Source organism: Sciurus vulgaris (genome assembly GCF_902686455.1).
Source record: "Sciurus vulgaris genome assembly, chromosome: 19".
Lineage (NCBI taxonomy): Eukaryota > Metazoa > Chordata > Mammalia > Rodentia > Sciuridae > Sciurus > Sciurus vulgaris.
Window position 1 is genome coordinate 14,675,533 of NC_136480.1, and position 16,458 is coordinate 14,691,990.

At 47.3% G+C, this 16,458-nt stretch overlaps 1 long non-coding RNA gene across 1 annotated transcript in view; it reads left to right on the top strand.

The window, feature by feature from the left end:
• LOC306650319 overlaps positions 1-15,770 on the top strand; it is a 510,857-nt gene extending 495,087 nt beyond the window's left edge. Inside the window, exon 6 of the long non-coding RNA XR_013760863.1 lies at positions 15,696-15,770. This is a non-coding gene — a long non-coding RNA (uncharacterized lncRNA). The remainder of the gene's footprint in view (positions 1-15,695) is intronic.
• The last annotated feature ends 688 nt before the right edge of the window (positions 15,771-16,458 follow it).

The window sequence follows — 16,458 nt, forward strand, 5'->3', positions numbered from 1 at the left end:
GGGATGGTTTGCTTTTAGAGCACCTGGTCCCCCAGCCTCCATATGTGATCTCAGGGTCTCTCAGAGCAACAAGAGACAGCAGGCCCCCAGTAAACAGGTGCTTCTCAAGCCTTTGCTGGCATCACATTTGGTAATGTACCATTGGCCAAGACCAGAATCCAAGCAGGGATATAGGGAGAAGGAGCTGGGTTTATTTCAGGGGTGCATTTGTCAGGGTTCTTTAGAGAAACAGAATCCACAGAAGTATGATCATAAAAGGGGATTTATTAGATTGACTTCCAGGACAGAAGCTGGATCGTCCACAGTGGCCTCTGCAGCTGGAGAGCTGGAAGAACCAGCAGCTGCGCAGCCCAAGAAACAGAAGCCCCAGAACAAGAGGGATCAGCAGTGCTACCTAGTCCCAGACCAAGGCTTCTGGAAACTCCCTGGAGAATCCCTGGCAGAGTCTGCTTTGGAAGAGTGAAGAAGGGAGGGTCCGATATCCTCAGACAATGGATGCAGCAATCAAGAGCCCCTTCAAAAAGAGCCGAGCTGCATCTGCCTCTGCTTCCTTGTTCTTCCAGCTTCTATTCCATCCTATTGGGCAGTGCTGCTCACGCTGAGGGAGGGGCTCCACTCCAGTTCGCTATCCCACATGCCAATCATTCCTAGACACGCCCTCATGGCCACACCCAGAAGCCTCTTAATCATCCACATCTCTTAATGCAATCAAGTTGACAATTCTAATTAACCATTACAGGGGGTGTCACTGCAACAACTTGAATAAGGTCCAAACTCCTCAGCATGGCATTCACTTATTCCTGCTGCAATGTGCCATCCCCACATTACAGGAACTGGAAACCATTAGCATCTACGCCCTGATCAAAACGTACTTCCTGTTTCTAGTAGATGCCATGCTTTTTACTCCCTGTTCCCTTATTCATACAAGTCTTATTGCTGGAATGCCTTTCTGCTACTTGGTCAAATTCATCACAAAACAAATGTTTATTAAGCCCCCAATACTGTACCAGAGATAAAGGAATATAACTTGTGCTTTCCAGAGGTGGTAAAGGTCACCCATTCTTAATAAGCCAGTTCAAATGATACCTCTTTAAAACCCTTGTGATCCTTCCTAGATAAAGTAAGCTCTATCTCCTTTTTTTAAATTTATTTTTTATTTTTTTAGTTTTACAGACTGCATTTTGATTCATTGTACACAAATGGGGTACATCATTTCGTTTCTACATTTGTGCACCATGTAGATCCATACCATTTGTGTAATCATACATGTATATAGGGTAAAAATGCCTGTCTCATTCCACCATCTTTCACACCCTCCCTCATTTCCCTCTATGTAATCTAAAGTTCCTCCATTCTTTTCTCAGTCCCATTATTTATCATCATCCACTTATCAGGGAAAACATTCAGTCTTTGGTTTTTTGGGATTGACTTAGTTCACTTAGCATGATTTTCTCCAATTCCATCCATTTATCTGCAAATGCCATAATAATATTCTTCTTTATGACTGAGTAATATTCCATCATGTATATATTAACCTGCTTGGTAACGTAATCTCCTCTTTTGTGGTTCTGAATAGTTACCTGTATTATTATAGTTAACACCATCTGTATGTGTATCGCCTCAATTTATTCCTTCTCTTGCCCAATGTTTGTTGGGTACCAACATGTGTTGAGAGCCAGAGAAGAGAGGAAGAGGAGCAGATCCTGGCAGTGCACTGGCCCTTTCCTGTGGGCGTCCACTGCGTCCGGGCGTGCAGATGTCCTGTGCAAGCTCCTGCGACTCTGCCTGAGGGCTGTCTACCAGGTACTCAGGGCGGATGGAGGAGCGGGGCAGTCAGTGCCCCTGGGAACAGCCTTCTCCAGGTGGCGGATGGGGATTGGTGGGCTCAGCTTCCGCCCTTGCTCCCCCTCCCTTCAACAGCCACGCACAGACTCAGGCAGAGGGCCCCACCCTGGCCCTCCCAGCAGGCTTTATCAGAGACTTATCAAGACCGAGCTTCAGCTGGCCACAGCAGGAAGTGGCTGACATTCCTGCTTCATTGGCTCCCTGCTCCCGACTTCCTGCTTCCTGGAATCACTTCCAAACCTGTCGTGTGCTCTCAGGTCCCTATCCTGGGGACTGCTTCTGGGGCAACTTAGCCTCTCAGCTAACAGGTGAGCATGGAAACCTTTATTTCTGGCCTTCTGTCACTTTTTAGTTAGTGGGCGATGCAGACAGGAGACTGGGCAGTGTATACGCAAACAACATTGGTTGTGTAGTCTCAACGCAATTCTAATAAAACTAGGAAATATCATTATTCCCATTTTACATATAAGGAAACAGAGGCCGAGCGAGGCGAAGGGGTGGCCCAGGGGCAACTCAGCCTGTTAACTGCTGGGGATTGAAGCCGGCTGGGGAAGACAGCAGGGCGGGACTTCTGCTACCCTCTTCCGTTGGCAGATGGTTGCAGAGGGTTTGATTTATTAAAAACCTTAACAGGGATTGAAGCCGTGGGCCATAAGTGTGGGCCCAGGTGTCTAATTAACGGTTACACTCAATCCCGTGGGGCCCGAGCATGGAGGGGCACCAGGCCCAGAGCTGCCCCAGGCCCTGAGGTGCGCGGCCTTCAGGCCAGCTGCTTACTCATTAGCAAGCCCCTTTTCTTCAAATGCCAGCCAGGTCCTGGGGACACGTGGGTTGCTTCCTGTACCAGAGCCAGATGGGCGTCTTAGGGAATAGCAGCCGCGGGAACGGTCAAGGGCCCCAGCCTGCGCAGCTCGCTGTGTCATGGGGGGGACGGGGCCGGCGCCTTCACTCACCCCGTCACTAATGACAGCCGCTCGTCAGGGGCCGCTAATTGCTTCATTCTCCCAGTGACCCTTTCGTCTGCTCCGGGGGTCACCGGGGCATGCTTTCCCACGGGAAGTCAGAAAGGCAGCTTGTCACTGAGAGCCCGCCTGGTAAGGGGACAGCACCCGGCACCTGGGGAGAGCTGGGAGCACGCTGTCAGGGCGAAGGGTCACCCGGCTGGTGCTTAGCAAGGATGTCACTCACCGTCAGGACTCAACACTTGAAAAGCCAGCAACCTGCTTCACTTTCCCCTCCTCCTCCCAAGAAACGAACAAACTCCAGAAGCTCAAAACATTTACAACCAAAGTCAATTGTTCCAGTTTGTTCTACCAGTCACTGGGTCTGGCTCTCTGTGCCACCAGGCCGGGCTGTGGGACTTTGGGCAGGTGACCTGGCCTCTCACAGCCTCTGCTTCTCCAGCAATGGGGAGGGATAACTGCTTCCTCCGAGGCCACACAGCCAGGGTGGTGCAGCAGGGGCCTGAGGTACAGGCCCCCTCTGGACCCCACACTGCCACCAGGGAGGGGCGAAGCGTTTGCGCATGGCTGGCCCCCTTTCCTTCCTCCCTAATTCCAACCCAGAATCTTTCACATCTCTTCCTTTCCCTTCATTACGGTGGCCTCTTTGAAAGAGTCTGGAATTTGGACTCAATTCCAGAAAGCCTTGGATTTGGGTTCCCGCTCTGCCAGGTTAACTAATTAATGTTTTGCAGTCCTGGGTTACACCACTGAGCCACATCCCAGCCCTTTAACTGTCTATTTTGAGATGGGGGTCTTGCTAAATTGTCCAGGCTGGCCTTGAATTGGCGACCTTCCTACCTCAGCCTCAGTCCCTGGGGTCACAGGTGTGTGCCCCGGGGTCATTTTCCCATTGTTTAAAAAGGAAGAGCTGGTTCAGATGGTCTCTCCGTGGATGGCTTCCTTGGTTTAGAACCTAAGTTTGGAGTCCGTAGGTTGGAGCTAGAATCCCCAGCCTGCAGCTCATCCAAGCCTGTCACTTATAAAATGGGGATAATGAAAGCCCCTTACCTCACAGGTAGTCGTGACAAAGGATCAGTATATTCCTCAGGATCCTGCCTGGCATGAACTGTCCTTAGTCACAGCATTGGCACTGATGTCCCTAGGCACAAATTCTACCATTAGGATCAAATAGGTCATTTCAGCCTCTGCCTGAATTCCAATCATGGTGCTTCCCGGGGGGCCAGGGGGTGGGGGGCTTGCTTTACCAAGACATTGCTGTCTGTGAAAGGGATGCCAGACAAAAGGGGTGCTTGAGGGGCTTCCCTTGCTCCCGGGAATCACCCCACCTGATGATCTGTGCTAAATGTGCTTCCTGTGAAGCAGCCAGGTAGGCCAGGGGAACATTCCAGAAACTGCAGACTGAGGTCTTCAGTGGGAGAGGGACAGAGAGAGAAGGAGAGCAGAGAGAGCGCGCCCTGGGGAAGGAAGGTGGGAGCTGGCTCCAGAGCTCACGCCCCCTCTGACATTTTCCCTTCAGAAGGTGGAAGGGCCTCTTTAGCCTCTGCTGTCTCCGCTGCCTGCCTGCCATTCTTATTCAAATCAGACCCAATCAGAGGGGAGCCACATCAGTCAGCCAGAGCTGGCTCTAGCTCGTGTGTGTGGGCTTTAATTACCTTGTGCCTTCCAAGGACTCTCACCCAGAGGAGATCACCAGGCGGCAGGATCTGGGCCTATTCTCCAAGGGAGCTTTCAGTGAAAGAAGCGCAGAGCCTGTGAAGTGTGCTGGAAATTGGCGCGGAGTCGCTGGTGGAGGCGGACAAGAAACTCAGCCAGGGGACGCACAGGGCACCGGAGAGAGCCCACGGCCCTCAAGTTCTGAAGGACACCGCCTTCTCCCAGGAGTCTCTCATTCAGGACTTTTGACTTGGGGCCTGTAAACTCGCACAGCAAAAATCCTTCTAATGATAGCAGCATAGTCTCCTGTGGTTCAAAGGGGACCTTAATGGGCACACAGTCTAATCATCCATCTGCAGTCTGAGTCCCCGAGCATGAGTGTGTTCTCCAGAGAAACAAAACCTACAGTAGGCTCTCTATATATAGAGAGATGCATAAAGAGAGTTATTTCTTTATTTCAATTTCTTTTTTTTTTTTCCCTTTTGGTATCAGGGATTGAACCCAGATCCGTATCCCCAGCTCTTTTTATTTTATTTTTTAAATTTTGAAACACTAAGTCCTTGAGGGCCTTGCTAAATTGCTGAGGCTGGTTTTGAACTTGAGATCCTCCTGCCTCAGCCTCCCAATCTGCTGGGATGACAGGTGTGTGCCACGGCGTCGACCTTCTTTATTTTAATTTTTACTGGTGCATTATAGTTATGCACGACAGCCTGATTCATTGTGAGAGATGCACACATGTGCGTAATGTAACTGGTCAGTTTCACTCCCCAGTACTCTCTCTCTCCCTCTCCTCAAGAGGGGATTTATTATGGAAATTAGCTCATGTGGAGTTCAGCAAGGCTGACCATCTTCCATCTGCAAGCTGGAGAAAGGCAAAGCAATAGTTCAGTAGTAACTACTGCTTCAGGAGTAAAGGCCCAGACTTGAGTCCCAAAGCCAGAGAACCAGGAGCTGCAGTGTCCAAGGACAGGGGAAGATGGATGTCTCAGCTCAGAGACCGTGAATTCTCCTTACGCTGCCCTTTCATCCCAAGCATCTGCAGTGGTTTCAATGGAACCCATCCAAACTGGGTGAGATGGTCTTCTTTCCTGAGTCACTTGCTGACTTCTTCCAGAAACACCCTTACGGAGAGATCCAGAAAAACTTTACCAGCTGTCTGGGCAAACCATTAGGTGTCAAGTTGACACATAAAGCCAGCATCACATCCACCTTGTGGCTTCTTCCAACAGGTCTGGGACACTCGGCTTGCACGGCTCCAGCATCTGAATGCTTTCTTGGAGCAGTCCATCGCTGTTCAGCTGTCTTACAGAGTTCTCCCCTAGCGAAGCGTTCTTCCTGAAGCCTCTTTACGTTCTTCCTAAAACCTCTTTGGACCATCAGCACAATATATGAGTGTCTCCCTAAAGTCAGTCACTCATATGCAACTTTACAATATACCACTTTTTCTGTCTACGACCTGTAAGTGGATTCACTTAACATTCTTCTTTTCGTTGGCTTGTTTTCTTAAGTACTTCAGTTTTAACCTAAGCGAAATTTTCTAAGAAATCTTGGACTTACAGAAGAAGTATTTTAAAAATATAATACATATAAAAATAACACATGTACCGTGTAAAATTGTCTCCCATACCATTAGGGGTAGCACACCATATGCCTGAACTCCAAAGAGTGTTACCTTCCTGAATTCAGTTAAATGAAGTCAACTAGTGAGAGATGGACATTTATTGAGCAATTCTTATGTGCCAGATACACAGTAGGTGCTTTGTGTTCTCTCAATGAATAGTTTGATGCTCACAGTAACCCCGTGGGCTCAGTGGGGGTTACATTTGTTTTACAGATAAAGAAGTGGTAAATATTTGCCCAAACCTACAGGATTAGTGACAATAAAGGTCAGGACTTGAATTTATGTCTTCTGGTTCCAACCGCCATTGGACCTCAGAATGATGAGTCGTTCTGCTTGTCCCAGAAGAAGTGACTTCCAGTGGCTTGGTGTCTTCACCTCCGAAAGGCCTACAGCTGATGAGAGCAGCTGTTTGTTCTTGGGTGGGGGCTGGAGCATGCCCTGCGCCAACAGCTAAGTTGATGGACAAGAGTAGAGCAGGTGTGTCTCGGCCACATTCCTTTCTCTTGAGAAATGTCTTGGTCTGTAATTGAGCCCAAGTCATGCTAGACAAATAACAGGTGCAGATGTAAACGCTAGGGACGGGTGGGGTAAGGGACAAGAATAGGTTCCCCACCAATCCCTCCACCCGCATGTGCTACCTTGAATGCAGGCTCTGCCCTGTGCAGTGGAACAGGGGGCATCCAGGGGACAGAAAAGACACACGAGTTATAGGAGACCCACCCGGGGGAGCTGTTTGCTCACCGCGGTGAGGAGAAACCAGGATCCTCAGGTGGGAAGACCCAGGTCCCCGTTCCCTTGATCCTGTTATCTCAAGAAGGTCACAGTGTGGGTTTCCCAAGCAGACCCTTACAGAATTGGTACAGCCTAGACTATCTTAAAAGTCATTCTATAGAAAAGTGTCCCCCGTTCTATCTATTCCCTTTGTGTTGATTCTAAATGTTTATTTCCCTTTAAGACTCTGAGAACGGATACCCCACGGCTTTATTTAACTCAGTGTTCCTCCAAATCATTTGACCCCTGCTAGGAGAAGTCAGAAGACTTTGGAAGGGCCGAAACAGACACGTGCGTGTCCTTCCAATTGAATATGTGGCATTACCATCTTACCCTTGGGCATTCTCTGATTTTGTAGCATTCTTGGCCATTTATTATCTTAGGCCAAGTTATCTTCCAGATCTGTAAATTGTAGAAAACTAAGAGCATGCAAATGACGCTTGTTCTTAGAAGCACAAATGCTTTTCTCCCGTTTTTAGTGGTGAAGTCACAGATGCATCTGTTGGCAGGTTTGTTCCGGCGCTGCAGGTAGCCCCGTATGTGTTTTTGGTTTTCATTCTCCTTGTTCCTCATTTGACGAGCTACATAAAATCTTGGGCACGTTTTAATTGCACATCTGTCGAGCAGGCCTGGTTTTTCTAAAAATTATCTCTTGTGCCCAGAACCTGCCTTTGCTTCTCGTCTGCCATTCACGTAGTCTCTTCGCGCAGTTATATGTCTGGCCCCTGCGGCCTCCGGCCTGGCTCCTGGCTTCAGGCCATCATCCCCCAGTCTGTGCTCGTCTAAATCCTTCCTGCCGTCCATGCCTCCTCCCTGCAGCTGTCCCTGGCTATCCTGGGTCATCTTCATATGCTTCCTAAAGCTGTTTGTGCACGTTAAAAATAAACAAAACCAACTCATTCCACAAGGGAGAGCATAACTCTTTTTCTGTTTTGGTGGAAAAAATCGTGTGGTCGGTTCTGATCTAAGAATTGTTCTCACCAGCTCGGCCAAATGGGGACCGTAAAGCGTGTGTGTGGCACGGTGATTTTTGAAGGAAGGACTCTAGGGGAGACGGGTGAGCATGCCAGGGAGGCAGAGGATCGGAAGAGACCAGGCAACCTTGGGGTCTCATAGGGGAACTCTTGGATATGAGCTACGTGCAAAGTTGTCTTGAGCACAGTGTAGCCAGAAGTCAGTGGCTAAGGGCCATCCAGGCTCTTCCTGGGCATTCGTCAGCATCTTCTGAAGGAAGTCCAAGTAGAAGCTGAGGGTGCCGATTGTTAGAAACCAAAATCATACAGGAAAGGCGTGCACAAAAACGTCCACTAAGAATTCAGTCGGGACTAGGGCTCGACACTGTGACACCTCGCTTCATACGATATTTTCTTTTCCTGGTGCTGGGGGTCAAACCCAGGGTGAGTGCTCTACCACTGAGCGACATGCCCAGTCCCACTTGAGAAGTTTTAAAAAAAGATAGTAAAATACAATAACGTAAATTCATCGTTAGCAATTTTCAGTGTATAGTTCAGCGACCATAAGTGCATCCACCTTGGGACACCATCACCGCTATCCGATGGAGCACACCTCGTCTCATAAAGCGCAGGCTTTGTGCCATTACCACGACTTCCCATTCTCCCTTCCCTTGGTTCACCCCTGGCCACCACCTTTCACATCTGTCTCTATGAATGGGCTAATCTAGGGACATCTTAGAAGGGAAATTGCTCAGTATTGTCTTTTTGAGGCATTGTAACATTTTAAAGAAAATGCCAATAATCCTTAAAAAACAATTGCCCTGAAGTGCTCACAGCCCAGGAACGTCCTCCCCAGACTTCTGTTCTTCTTGTCAGCCTCACGACCCCTTCCTCTCCTGCCACCATTCTCAAATAGGAGATGAAGAACAGGCCCACGAGCACCCTGACTTACTGGAGCCAGGTGACACCCTATCCTGGAGACGGGATCAAACCACCGCGGCCCCTCTCAACACGCAGGTTCCAAAGCACCTCCGGAGCCGTGACACAGAATCTCCTATGCGGACCTAGGTATGTGTTCTTTCAGAAAATTCTTTTCCACGTGCAGTCAGAGAAGCATTTTCAGAACCGCCACCCTTGAGCTGGAGTGTTCAACCTGTTTTGAAGCCTCTGAATCTTCCCTGGAATGACATTTCTCACAGGGACCCCATTATCCAAAACAGAGGAACACAAAGCTGCTCTTTTTTTTTGGGGGGGGGAGGCGGTTACCAGGGATTGAATTCAAGGGCACTTGAACACTGAGTTGCATCCCCAGCCCAATTTCATGTTTTATTTAGAGGCAGGGTCTCACTGAATTGCTTAGCACCTCACTTTGACTGAGGCTGGCTTTGAACTCGAGATCCTCCTGCCTCAGCCTCCTGAGCTGCTGGGATTACAGGTGTATACACACACACACACACACACACACACACACACACACACACACACATATATTGATACTTCTTTTTTCTACACACATGTGGCAGGTTGAGAAATGCCCCCTGGAAGGTGTCCATACCAAGTTCCCGGAACCTCTGAGTGTGACCTCCTGTAAAAGTGTCTTTGCATGTATGGCGAAGTTAAATTTTTTGAGATGAGGTGATCACCCCAGTTTACTCTGGTTGGCCCTGGATGCCGTCCTACATGTCTTTCCAAGAGGGAGTCAGAGGGAAATTGAGGCAGACACACAGAGGATAAGGCAGGGATTGGAGCGACAGGGGACAGATAGACACAAGGAGCCGGAGGAGGCAAGGGACAGATCCATCTCCAGGGGCCCCAGGGGCAGTGTGATCCTGCCAAAATTTGTACATGTAGCCTCCAGAACCGTGAGAGAAAAACTTTGTTATTTCAATCCCTCAAGCTAGTGGTAATTCGTTGAAGCAGCTACAGGAAACAAATACGCCATGTAATTTAAAAATAATTTTCCAAGATATTAGAAAATTTTGTCGCTACTCCCTATGAAGACAATTATTCCTATTGTCATCCACTTCCTCTGGGAAGAAAATAGTCCCAACACTAGCATTTAGGAAAAACAACCAAATGGAATCAGAAAACTTCCTCCCTTTTTCCTCCTTAGGGGAAATAGTGACTATCATTTCAGCTAGTTTGACTTTCAATTGCTTTTCTATCAGCTTAGGCTTTAGAGGAACTCTTAGAAAAGTTTTAGATAGTTTCAAAGTACACACCCTTTTTCCCGTCAGATTCCTCCCCCCTCCCAGGACACTATTTTATTTCTGTGTTGTTAATCCATTTATATAAATCTCAGTCTTGGAGAGATAGAGATGCAAATGGGTTGGAAAAAAAGAGGGCTTTGTCTGCAGTGAGAGATAATGTACCTTTTTATTTTGTGGAAATTAAGCTACACTATTACCAAATCCACATAACATAAATATTTAAGCAAGTGGCATTTTATGCAAATCAATAAATGCAAAGGAAATAGCATTTGCAGAAAAATAAATGCACTTTTATAGAGGTAGCAAGACCACTTCTAGTCAGTCTTATATGCAGAATAATTAATAGGATGGGCATTGGGCTGTAAGGCTCAACAAGGATGTATGTTGAAGTCCCCATAACTCCTAGTGTTGGGGTAGCACTTTACAGTTTACAAAATTCTTTTGTATCCATTCTCTCTCATGTCAGCTTGGAAAGTAGATAAAACAGGAGATACCAGTTTTTAGTTGAAATGTGTCCCCTCCAAATTTCATGGGCTGATGTCCCAATTCCCAGTATTGCAGAATGTGACCTTATTTGTAAAAAGAGTCATTGTGGATGTAACTTTTCAAGATGAGGCCATATTGGAGTAGTTCTGGCCTCTAATCCAGTATGACTGTTGCCCTTATAAAATGGAAATTTGGATGCAGACACACACACAAGGCAGATGAGGTGAAGAGACCACAGGAACAGTTGGCCATTGATAAGGTAAACCTTGGGCTCCCTGAAGCTAGGAGAGACTTCTGGGACAGAGCCTTCCCTCACAGTCCTTGATCCTGGACTCTTAGCCTCCAGAACTGTGATGTAATAAATTTGTGTCACTATGCTATGGCACCTTGTTATGGTGGTCCTGGAAGACTAAACAATGGAGTTTAGGAAGTGGTTTCATGTCAGTAGACTATGGCCAAATCACGGAAGAATGGATCCAGGGCTGAAACCCAGACCTCCTGATTCCCAGTTGGTATGGCTAAATGTGAGGTGTCCCCCAGAAGCTCATGTGTGAGACGAAGCAAGAAGGTTCAGAGGAGAAATGATGGGTTTTGAGAGCCTTAACCTAATCAGTGGATTAATCCCTGGCAGGGAGTCATTGAATTGTGACTGTAGGGAGGGAGGGTGTGGCTGGAGGAGGTGGGTCATCGGAGACATGACTTTGGGGTAAACATTTTGTGAACTGAGCTTAGTCTCTCCCTGCTTCCTGGTGCCATGTTCCCAGTTACCTTCCTCCAGGACATCCTTCTTCATCTCAGGTCCTGTGGAATGGAGCTGGCTATCTACGGACCAAAACCGTCGAGACCATGAGTCCCCCCAGTACACGTTTCTTTCTCTAAAATAGTTCTTGTTGGGTTTTTGGGTCACAGTGGTGAGAGAGCTGACTAAAACACCAGTATAGTGATGTGAAAAATTTAGGATTTGGGGGGGTCTAGGAATCAGAGCTGGGTCAGAGGAAATGAGCCACTATTATCTGTGGCTAAAGAGTCTCATGAACTGTCCGAGCTTTATGAGCTTGATGAGAGAAAGAGTCAGTCTGTGAACATCCACATGGGATCAGAAAACTGTACCCAAACAGCCACGAACTCTGCCGTATGGTAAGCAGGTGAGTTGGGGGTCAGCAGGGGAGTGCCAGGGTTAAGGAATAGCCCTTGGGTTGGAGGTCAGAAAGCTGGGGCTAATGGCTGAGGGGGTCGAGGAACTGATGAGCTAGAACCAAGTCCACCTCTACAGGGACCCAGGAGTTCACCAGAGTAGCCCTGTCATCCCGGCGTGGGGATCTCTGTGGGCAGACTCTTCCCTGGGACTGATGGGAACATCTTCCCAAAAGTAGGGGCTTCCTCCAAAGATTGTGTCAGTGATTTCTGCTCATGACTCTGTTCCGTTTGGAACAGAGGAGGGAATGGGGTAGGGAAATAGTGTTTTGCAAAGAAGGATGTATGCCACTTGACGTTCTCTGGAATGGGAAGGTTGACTGTCTGTCTGTCTATCAGTCAGTCAATCACCTATGATTGATAGAACATGTCCAGATGGTCTACTGCTTCCTAACAGTGTATGGTAATAAAATGTCCATTCCAGTGGGAAGCATGGGACATAAGTTCTTTGGGTTTCAGGGAAGGGAATCTGAGTCAGGCTGCCTTAAGGATCCAGGGACTTACAGGTGGATTCGCAGGGAAGACAAGGGTGTGGCTCCTCTCAGAGACTAGGCTTGGCTTTGAATACAGGTGGGACCAGGGCCTTGATTTACCCGCTGCCCTGCTGCCCACCAACAGAGCAAGGTCCCCAACTTCCCTTCATATTCTTGGCTTCTCTTTACCCCTGCTTCCATGATTCCTGTAAGCAGAGGCTGCAGGAAACAAAACCGGTTAGTGACAGTGACATTATGGCCAGGGAACGTTCGGGGGCAGGATAACAAGTATACCCCAAGGAAAGGAATAGGGAGGTAGATGTCCGCCAACTTGCTCTTGAAACTGAAAGATTTAGATTTTGTTCCACAGAAGTGGGCAAGCTAAAGATTTAGATGTAGCTCATGGTTTTAAGAAGTTTAATATGGGGAGGTCCTTGAAGTTTTTACCCCTATTGTTTAGTTTTAAAGCTGAAAGCAGAATTGTTTTTCAAAAGAGAATTGCTTCCGCTTAGAGAAATGCCCAGAGAACGGATCCCTCCCGACTCCACTTGTAATGGGCAGAAGCCTGAGATGGAAGAAGCTGAGGCTTTGTGTAATGAAGCTGCTGAAGTCGAGTTTCCAAAGATAGCCCCAGAAGGAGGGTCTTAACGTCGTGCACTTCATGACTCCATGACAGCCATGCCACAGCTATCGTCACATCCCAAAACACAAGTGTTTGCTGGGTGCACCAGCTCAGGCTTGAAATCCCAGCTGCTCAGGAGGCTGAGGCAGGAGGATGGAAAGTTGGAGAACAGCCTCAGCAATTCAGTGAGGACTTGAGCAACTTAGTGAGACCCTGCCTCAAAATAAAAAAATAAAAAGAGCTGGGGATGTGGCTCAGTGGTGAAGCACCCCTGGGTTCCATCCCTAGTACCAAAAAAAATAAATAAATAAAAGTTATGGTTTAGATATGACCATAAGCTCATGACCCGTGTATGGAACAATGAAAGAGTTTAGAGGTGAAATGATTGGGATCTGAGGGCCTTAACCTGACCAGTGCATTAATCCACTGATATGGATTCACTGAGTGGTGACTAGTTAGGGTGTGGCTGGAGGAGGTGGGTACTGGGGGTGTGCGTTTAGTGTGTTTATTTTGTCCCTGGTGAGAGGAGCTCTCTCTGCTTCCTGGTTGCCAGTTCCTGACTAGCGTCCTCCTTCCTCATCTTTGGTCCAGAGCTATGAAATCTGCAAACTATGGATTGAACATCTGGAACAATGAGCCAAATAAGCTTCCCTTCTCTGATTGTTCTTGCCTGGTCTTTTGGTCACAGATGAAAAAGTAGACTAAAACAAGAAAGCTGCATGGTGGAGTTTAGTCACCTGCACAGGGTCGCACAGCTAACTAGTACCAGAGATGGGACTTGAGCACGTTCTGTTTGATAGTCAGCTTGGCACGGGTAACCATTAGGCTAATCCACTTAAAAACACTTGCCTGTGAGTATGTGTCTAATGTAGTACATTCTGAACGTCTCCAGGTACATTTCTACTTGGCCAATAGAATATATCTCTCATATGCATAAGTGGTTAGTCAGGTTTGCAGAAATCTGGCCAGCACAGTGTTCTTGCAGACAGTCATCGCGAGGCAGATGAGTGCATCTGCTTCCTCTCCAAAGAGGGACTGCAACAGAAGGAAAAAAATGGCGTCTCAACAGTCCTTCATCCAGACAGGCTTGGGGTTTTGGCTTTGAGTTGATTTTGTGGTGTTTTATGACAAAGAGAAGAAGGCTGAGCATTATGCTCTGTTTGAGCTCATGCAGTACTTAAGCAATTTGCAAGGAAATTATTTACCCACACAAAATAGAGAACAGATTCTGTTTAGAAAAATATAGCAAACCTATCTTCAATTTGGACTGGCCAGCCAGTGGCTTAGGTTGACTTCTTAGCTAAGTTTAAGCTTCTTGACAGACTTATATCCCTTGGGTCATTGGTAGGGAGGGATTGAATGTCAAATTCCATTTGTGGTGGAGACCGTGTGTTGGGCTCAAAAACTTACAAAAATAGTTTTTAATTTGCTTCTCCTGTAAGCGGATTATATAGAATTTGATTTTCACGTTCTGAGGATTTTGCTTCTAGCCCAGGCACTGTTACCAGACCTGTCGCAGAAGGCGGTGTCCGTGTTCTGCAAAGCCAAAGAACCCAGCTTCCTTTGAGTTGAGCAGCAGCAGAAGGCAGGAGCCCTTTTGCTTTAAGTCCCAAAATAATCCCAGAGTTATTACACACCTACCTGCCTTTGAAAACAGACGAGTCCTGTGGGGTGTTTATTTCTTTCAAAACCACAAGATGAATTGATAGTGCTTGGGCTGGGATCTAGGAAACAAATAGACCATTTCCGAATGCTTGTGCAATGAATATAACTAAACTGTCTTCAAAAGCCAGAGTAGTCAAAATAAGTGCAATTATTTTTTAAAATAAGTCATCTTTACCGGAGAAGCAGTCTAGAAATGGAAGCTGGGAAAAACAGACTGTGTGTATGTGTGTGTGTGTGTGTGTGTGTGTGTAAGCAGTCTGGAAATGGAAGCTGGGAAAAACAGACTCTGTGTGTGTGTGTGTGTGTGTGTGTGTGTGCGTGTTTGGTTGTCAGTCTTCAAAAACTGCTGTTATCTGACAGTGTTTGCTTAAATTCTTCAGAGGATTCTTCACTGTGTATATCAAACTAAGGGGGAGAATACAATGTAGCCAAGCATCATGCAATTGAACATGGAGTCTGTATCCGGCTCAGGAGTCTCATGATGAAATCCATTAATTTCCCTCAGTTCCTAGAAGAGTTTTGGAACTTATGTGTCTATTCCCATCTCTGTGCGAATGCATTTTTATTTATTTGTTATTTTCATAAAACCCATTTGGTCCCATTTAGCTGCAGGATGTGTTAATATCCTTTATAAATATGCAGAATTAATCACGTTTAAAAATCTCTCAGACGCCTTAATGTTTTCCACTATCTTTGTATTTTTGAAAAGGAAATATAGGCAGGCAGGCAGGAGGAAAGGAAAGAAAGCAAAGAACAGATCAAACTCATCAGCCCATGGAGTGGCTTGGGAGAGCAGTCCTTCTTTGCCCTCTTTGTAAATGTGTTGCACAGTTCTGTCCTTGGAACACGGCGACTGGTCATTAAATATTTGTCTTTCTTTGAAGCTGTTAGAAGGAGCAACCTGCAAATTGAGTGGTAATGACCATAACATGAACTATTATTTATACACAGTCCTTCAGAAAGTACAAGGCAAACAGCAGACCATTACACCCTAGTAGGGATCCGTCACATAAAATGTGACCACAGATGGGACGCGGGAGTAGACACACAGGGGAGGGAGGAGGTTGGTCCTCCCAGGTAATAATTCCTTGCTAATTCTTTTACCTCAATCATGGTTCTTTTTTACTATCAGTTGTTAACTTTTAAAGGTAAGAACTTGGGGATCGAGTAAAAGCTAAGAGCCGATTTCTTAGACAAATAAACCCACACAGAACCAAAACTCTGTCTGTACTTCCAGGAGGTGAACAGCCGCTTTGTCAGCCGGCCGTGGACCTGGCTCAGAGAACATGGCCTCAGTACGAGCTGCACCGCGGGCAACGGGCAGGTCAGAGATTGTGGCAGGTGTCGCGTGTATGCGTTTAGGGGATGAGCGGATGAGACGTTCGGTTTCTCTGATTTCCTTTGCATCTAAGCCTCTCAGTACGACTGTGGTCCTTCTCCGTCATTCAAGGCTGGTTTGATTTTGAGGAATATCATGGAGAAACACTCCCTTTGGGTCAGTCTCTCCTCCTCCTCTGCCCTCTTGTCTTATTTCTAACCCACCAAACACCTATGGAGAACAGTGGGTTCTAACACCTGTAAGAAGCTTGGCACCCTTGAGCAAAGTCTGTCTTTGCTGACATGGAGCTGCCAGCGTAACCCCGTTGGGATCTTGGAGGAAGGAAGCGATACGGTGCAGGTGAGAACTGTCTTCTGCAAGGGCCCGATATTTTCTAGAACATTCCAGCCTGCTGTTGGTCTGGTGCCAGGGCTTAGAGTTCACCTGTCAATCACACTGGGTGAGGTGCTTCATGTGCAGCTAGTGCTTAATGGTCTACCACAGAGGTGACATCCCAGCAGCATTTTCCAATGCCATTTTCTCAGGCAGGTATTAGATGATGGAATGGCCAATTGGAAGCCGTGCTTGTTTGCCTCACGTTGGGCAACGCTCCCCTTGTCACCCCCCATCGTGCCACCGCTGCCACCACCATCCTAACAGGTTAGTTCAGAGTATCACATCC